Below are 7,500 nucleotides of genomic sequence, written 5' to 3' on the forward strand. Positions count from 1 at the left end.
AGTTTGCAGTGTAGTCTCTCTGCTTCCAAGCTTTTCGTCTGAAATCAAAAGGGAAACAGTACAGAAAAAAAATATCCAGACAAGACGCTTGCTAAATGCAGAGATTTATTCATTACAGCAGGCCAGCAGTGCTTGCTCTGACCTCCTGAACCAGAAGGACCTCCACGCTCTTGGGTGGTGAGACTGGGGGTGGTGAGAGAGCGGATGTGGGTACACAGAGAGAGAGAGAGACAGAGAGAGAGAGAGAGACAGCGGGTGGGGGGGGGGTGATGGGCAGGGTGTCAAGCTTGCAGACATGGCTCTGAAATGTGACCGTCTCCCTCCGAGTTTTAACTGCCCACCAACGAGCCGAGGAAAGGGCAGCCAATGTCAGCGGTTGCCTAGGCAGCCTGGAGCCACAGGGCAGGCGTAGGAACCCGCTCCCTGCCAGTGACCCTCATCCCCGGGGGCAGATCAGTGGGAAGCCAGGGCACTGCTTGAACTGACCCGCTTCCAGCTGTACAGCACACACACACACACACACACACACACACACACAAACACACACACACGCACGCACGCACACACACACACACACACGCACACACACATACACAATGCGCGCACACACACACACATAGACAATGTGAGCACACACACACACACATACACAATGCGCGCACACACACACACATAGACAATGCGAGCACACACACACACACATACACAATGCGCGCACACACACACACATAGACAATGCGCACACACACACACACATACACAATGTGCACACACACACACACACACACACACACACACACACACATACATAAACACAAACACAGATAGATACGTACACACATATGCATAACACACTCATATTCTTATGATTATTCATTTGCCCCCAAGATGCCATCTCCTTCCAGAGTGCTCAGCCTTAACGTCTTTGTCTGGAAAGCGAAACGCAGAGAGCCAGTGGGTGTTGATGGAACTCGAATGCCATTCCTGTCTGGGAGCTCCCAACTCATCAAGTTTATTTAACCCTCTAATATTTACTCATCATGACTTTTCTCCATTCTCCTGCAATGGCATTTCTGTGGTGTGCTGTGCGGGATGCCATTACTGTTCTACAGTATGCTATCATGAACTGTGAGTGTGAAATAGATCTGTGAATATGGCCCATTATGAATGGAAGATGAAGTTGCATGAGGGGGTAAAATTAAGATATTCTCTGTTACACGATGATGCCATTAAACTCCTGCTTCTCCTTTTTCTTTTATCATGTCTGCTGGGGTGTGTACATGATAGTTTACAGAGGAGCGCGCTCTGACAAAAAAAAAAAACCTGTGAGAGGAGGGTAATGCAATATTGCTCAAGGTGACATTTGTTGTGAATGAAAGTGCTTGCATGAAACAGCATTGCTGCCATAATGACATAACGGCTCTTTTGTCCTGTGCCGCCTTGTTCGAGGTCCCACATCACGCCTCGAGAAAGCGACAGCCAGGGAGTTCAAATTTGAAAGGTTAATTTGCAATGCTGAGCCATTTAATGAGACAACTGGTGGATGGTGCACGCCACAAGCGTTCATTGATTTTTGAGTCACGTTCAATGTTGAGAGGTTCAAGTGGTCACAAACAGAAGGCCTGTAGCACATGTTTGCTCACTATACAAATGAAAGGCCCCTTCTCTCTCAGACATGCCTCTGTTTTTATGTTTTTATCCCCAAACTTTCCACATTATAAAGATATTAAGGCCACAGTTACTGATCACCATCGCCTCATGTTCTACTTGTCTAACCGGCTCCAGTTTCTTTTTTTACTCGTGTTCTATTTGTCCCAGACTTGTTTGGGATCACGTTCGGGGATTTTTCATCTTGAAAAGTGCTTTAGGTAATTACACTGAGGGGACGCCTGGCAACCCTGTCCAAAAGCGCCCGGCGGATGGGCTAGTCATGTCCATTCCCTTCACTTGGTTAATGGAGGAAGAGGTAGGAGATTTTCAAAGACGTTCTCTGATTGACAGCTCAGAGCAGAGGTCAGTATGGTCATTCCTGTCACTCACCTCAGAGCAGAGGTCAGTGTGGTCATTCCTGTCACTCTCTGTATTCACTCTCTCCCTCTCAGGATTGCCAGGCACGGCTGACACAAAATAACCCCTAATTACATTAATTGAGGAGGGGGGGGGGGGGCCTTCATTCAATTACTAATTGTCATTTAGAGTCATGGGGCATTTTGTACTGGACTGTCCTACTGCATTCTGTTTTCATGTTGAGGTCTGAAATAGTTAGAATGTTTGAGCTGACAGACATCAGCTGTGTGTCATAAACATTACTGTAATATGATGTGGCAGCTTTCAAACCATTTCAAATGTCTTGCCTTCATGAATTAAGGCCCAATAAAGTGTAGCATATGAATGTAGACAATTTAGCTCTGTAACACAGTTGAAATGGAAATAAATGGACACGGTGGAATCGACCTAATGAAAGAACTCACGTTAGTCTTCTACCCAAATTAGGTACAAGTGAAGTAAAACTGTACACATGTATGAATAGTAGTCCAGTGTGTTGCTGTCCTGATTAACAGAGCACATGCTGTTTATGGTTGAAGTCTTCTTGAGGACAGTTAACTTGCATTTTAGCAGATGTCAGAGTGTGTGTGTGTTTGTGTGTGTGTGTTTGTGTGTGTGTGTGTGTTTGTTTGTTTGTGTGTGTGTGTGTGTGTGTGTGTGTGTGTGTGTGTGTGTGTGTGTGTGTGTGGAAAGCATACATGCCTTTGTGGATTTGCCCATGTTTTTCTACAAACAACACAAGGGCAGATCTTGTGACAGAAAACTTGGGTCTTGTGCCTTCTTCCTTCTTCCTGGTTTGGGTGTCTGAAGCCATAACAGAGACATTCTAAGATGGTATACAGCCAACAGGTATCATGCAAATACCATATTTGCAATTCCCAACTGAATCAAGTCAAATCCAAAGGTAGACCAGTCAACAGAAGTAAATTTGTTGGTGATATGTAAGTGAAAAAATAAAAAAACACATATTTAAAAGTCTAAAAAACATAACTTATTATCTTATTTGTGCATATTCAGATCTCAGGAGACAGACGTGTTTTTGGACTAACTCATACAAGTGAGGGGTGTGATGCACACATTGAGCCTAGGCGGCGTGCGAAACGGCACATGGATGAGATCTGAACCTGGTTCGCCTCCCTCTGCACAGCCAAGTGTCAAACCCTCGCCTCAGGTCAAACCCTCGCCTCAGGTCAAACCCTCGCCTCAGGTCAAACCCTCGCCTCAGGTCAAACCCTCGCCTCAGGTCCTACAAAGCAAAGCCATATTGAAATCTACAGCAAGCAAAAGTGGTGTTTTCTGATTGTTCTCCTCTATCTCCCCAAACTAGCCCGAGCGCCTGCCACTTCCCTGCGTTCCCTGCACGCTCCTTTGGGAGCACACGTAAAGGCTTTGAATCTACAGCGCACTCGCCATAATTAGGTCTCTAGTGTGGAACTTGTGCTGTCATTCTCAACCAGTCTAAACAGTGAAATTATCATTGTCAACCCAACAATATGCCTTCATCCACATCATTATCACTGTTCCCTTCAACTCATAGAGACAGAATTGAAAACATTGTGTTTAGATTGTTTAATTATCCTCAGGCATTATATGAAAATGTTGTCACCATATAGCTGTATATGCAAATGAATATTGTACTGGTGATAAATATATTTTTGCAATATTTAATTTCAGGTATATACTGTAAGCATCCTTATACATTATTTGCGAATGTTATTAGTTGTGTTGATCATTCAACCTATGTCTAGTGATTTTACCTGGATGTGGTACTCTTAGGTGCAGTGTAATGCTAGATCCGTTACTGTGTTTTTTTTTATCCAGGGTATGTAAATGAGGAATTGGGCTCAAGCTGAGCCTGCTTGCCAGACATAAGGATCGGTCCAATTAGCACTGCAGTGCTCAGATATATTCCACTTCTCTTTGTTCCAGAGAAAAAAGTTAAGCTCCAATCATTTGTACCTGGAAGTCTGTTTTTGAAAAAAGGCTTTGCAAATATGGACAGTGCAATTTTAGCAGTGTGACAGGACAGGTGCGATTCAGCATGTTGTAGGTCAAGCCATCAGAACTTGTCAGCCAAAATATGAATTTGCCTGTGCCTGATTGAAATGTCACTCCTTGGAGCATTTCATTAACTTTGAATGTCCTTCCCCCTCTTTCTTCACTTTGATGTGTCCTGTAGGTGTTATGAAAAGTGTATTGATCCAGAATGTGGATGTCCTGATACCAGGACAGAGAGTCTGGGTTGATTAATTCGCCGTGTGTCATTTAATAAGATACATTCTACTGTTTGCGATGTGCTATATTCTCTTAGAACAGTTATCCAGTTTCCATTTTTCCATTAAAATAATCGCAGAGAAATCTAAATGGCCAGGACATCATGTCACTGAGAGTTACAGAAGGTGCTGTTCTGTGCGCTACCAATGCAACCTCCATTTCTGTGATACCTCAGGCAGATGAAAATCACAGCTCCCGCCACACACACACACACACACACACACACACACACACACACACACACACACACAGAAACAATTTTGCCTTAGCCTTTTCATTTTTCCCACACATGTGCAATTCACACTTGCAACACCCAAACTGTACTATTTATCCTTCTTGAGACTGAAATCCCAGATACTAAGCGAAAGCCTTTCATAAAATACTCATGTTTGGCTAGAAGAGTGCCAGGGAGGAGGTCCCCCTGCAAGCTGAACTGATGTGGAGTACTCCCCGAGCAGGCTCGTGATGCGTCCGCTTGGAGATGATGTGGAGCACTCCCCGAGCAGGCTCGTAATGCGTCCGCTTGGAGCATATCCTTTTCCCTCCACCACAGTGTCTTGGCTTGCATTTGGGGGGAAACACAAATCTGCCAGAGGGAATGAGAAAAATAAATCAATCAGCAAATGTTCCACCAAACCCCTAACCCCAACCAAAATGATCCTCTAGCTTCTTCCTGCATTTAAAATGCAAAAAAAGGGGAAAAAAATCTAACTGTAATAAACAATTCATACAGTATGAGTTTGTTTTGTGACACAATATGGCAGCAGACTGTCCTGTCTAAATACAAGCAGAACCCCTCGGCCTAAGGCACTGGCTAGCACTCCCTAGCACACTCCCAAAGGGTATGTACCCTTTTAGCAGTGACAGCAAGGACAGTGTTCTGCTCCCCATGGGAGACATATCCCCAAAACGCTTCATGCTCTTCTCTCACCATGGAGGTCACTTTGCATTAAGTGTCTTTTACAACACTGGGAGTAGATACAAGACTGCAGGAGAGTTTTGCCAGGGCATGGCCACCACACCCCCTGTTAGGGTTGGTAATGATTAGACATTTGCATGGCCAATGAACCATAGGATCCCCGTCATTATCTTCAGTGCCCTTCCCTGCCTTCTTTCTACCCGTCTCTCCGAAGGCAATGAGGATATCTGCTTGGCATGCTAAAATATCAGAGACCCCTTTACGTCCCCTCACTGTCTCTGAAGGACAAAAGCTCTCTGTTTTCACCTCTGCATACACCAGCTTTTTGTTCTACCTGGGTTGGGCCGGACTAGATACAATCATTATATTTAATTGATGTTAGTGGACTGTGTTCTATTAAAACCTTTTTTCTTTTATTCATATCATCACATATCACCCCAAGTAGACGAAAGAGAATATGCAATCAAAGTAATTTCCAACATTATTATTATTATTATTATTATTTTTTACTAGGCTGTGAGAGTGTCAAATTGATTTTAGCAGTGCTGAATAATTTTGTTCCATTGTCATTTTCAATTAGGCCAGAGCATGAATTTTGAAAATATTTTATTCAGACCAAGAGGAATTTCTTTTCATTAAATGACTCACGATTTTAGTAATTTAATATAACTGAAATCCACAGGAGACCAGACAGTAGCTGATCTGCAACATACTGCAACTTAACGGTCCACGTGCATAACTTGTCAAATGTGAATTTATACGTTTTGCGATGAGCTGATAAGAGAGATGATAATAAGCAGGCAGCGCACAGACCTCGTCATAAATCATTTAACCGTTTTTTGACACTGGCTAGAGAAATCAGCATTACCAGCAACTGAGCTCCATAGCCTAATCAAAAGAAAAAATGTTTAGTGAAGAGCTACACAATAGTCTGAGACGTTCTGCTACCGAAAATGACAAACAAGGACTGATCACGTTTGATTCTATCTGATTGGATGGACTCCCTGCCAATAGCGTCAGGGCGTGACTTCGCTGAGGTTGCGACTGGTGAGGTCTGTTTTTCACGCAGTCTCGCCTTCACTGTAGACTCGTGTAGATCAACGTAGTACTACGGAGCGCGCTTTCGCAGTGTGTGAGATCCAGTGATAACAAACGTCCTGTGGGAAAACTAACAAATCTCGAGTGCATGTCTGTGTTCCGTTTGGTTACCCTGTACAGACCGGACTTCAGCTCATCAAGAAACCTGATGTCTGTTCGTGGCTTGAGGACAAAATAGGAGAAAAGGTAATTCTGCTTGAAGTTTTCCTACTGCTTTTGTTCCATGTTTTTCAGTATTTCGATTGTGCTGTTTAGAGAGCTCTAAAGTTGAGTATTGCGTTGTCATGATATGCTTGAAGAAGTCTTTATTCGTGTGTGGCAGTCTGCAACTCTGAAATAGTTGTAATTTAACAATTACGACGATAGAGTTAAAAATGTTTTCAAGTAGCCTACTGCATCTGAACATCTAATAATTTGGCCAATGTTCAACAGTGATATGATGCAGATTGCCCTCCATACGTGTTGCACATGCATAATGACATTTACATCTTCGGGAAAATAACTTATTTGAATAGATTAGACATTTTGTATATTTGTCTAGTTTTGACCTACTAGTCCGGTGTAAATCGTTATGCCAGTGTGTATGCGGTGTAGAATTCTGAGGCCATTGAAAAATACTGTATCCCAAAATCATTAGACTGCGTGGTGGAGCTGTATTTTACGAGCGCGTAACTGAAATGGCCACTGCGAACAGACACGTTTTGCCAGATGTTACTGTTTAAAATGTAGCCTAGTGACAATGACATGGTGCCATCTGAAAAAAGGTTTTCATTTATAAACGGCAGGTAGGCTACAGCTGAAAGGAAGGTAGGCGGATATGCAGACGGGCTGTTTTCTTTTCAAATATATCAGACAGCTAGCGGTTTTCAGGAAAGTTGCTAAAATTTGCTGGGGCAATGATATTAATTTCCTCGGCAAATAATTCAACCTGAGTTTTAAGTCTCACGCAAACTACACTGTACTGAAGATTTAATTAGACTCGACATTCAACAGCTAAAACAGGCTACTTGGTGAACTGCACGTAGTCTGTTCTTATTGTTATGATCAACCCATGGAAGGCTTTTCCATGATGATTGCAGTGTTGTCAGTCTGAGGTGAACTTGGGGTCCTGCAGTGGCATAATGTAACGGTACTATAGCCTACTATCAGAAGGGACATATATC

At 43.3% G+C, this 7,500-nt stretch overlaps 1 protein-coding gene across 5 annotated transcripts in view; it reads left to right on the top strand.

Annotated features, from left to right (window-relative positions):
- Positions 1-6,317: 6,317 nt before the first annotated feature.
- Positions 6,318-7,500, top strand: part of sema6e (sema domain, transmembrane domain (TM), and cytoplasmic domain, (semaphorin) 6E) — a 113,819-nt gene continuing 112,636 nt past the window's right edge. For all 5 annotated transcript variants that reach the window (XM_042108376.1, XM_042108375.1, XM_042108378.1 and 2 more), the window contains exon 1: positions 6,318-6,523. The gene's annotated coding sequence lies outside the window, so the exon portion shown is untranslated. The remainder of the gene's footprint in view (positions 6,524-7,500) is intronic.

The sequence above is a fragment of the Alosa sapidissima genome, chromosome 10, assembly GCF_018492685.1.
Source record: "Alosa sapidissima isolate fAloSap1 chromosome 10, fAloSap1.pri, whole genome shotgun sequence".
Taxonomy (NCBI): Eukaryota; Metazoa; Chordata; class Actinopteri; order Clupeiformes; family Clupeidae; genus Alosa; species Alosa sapidissima.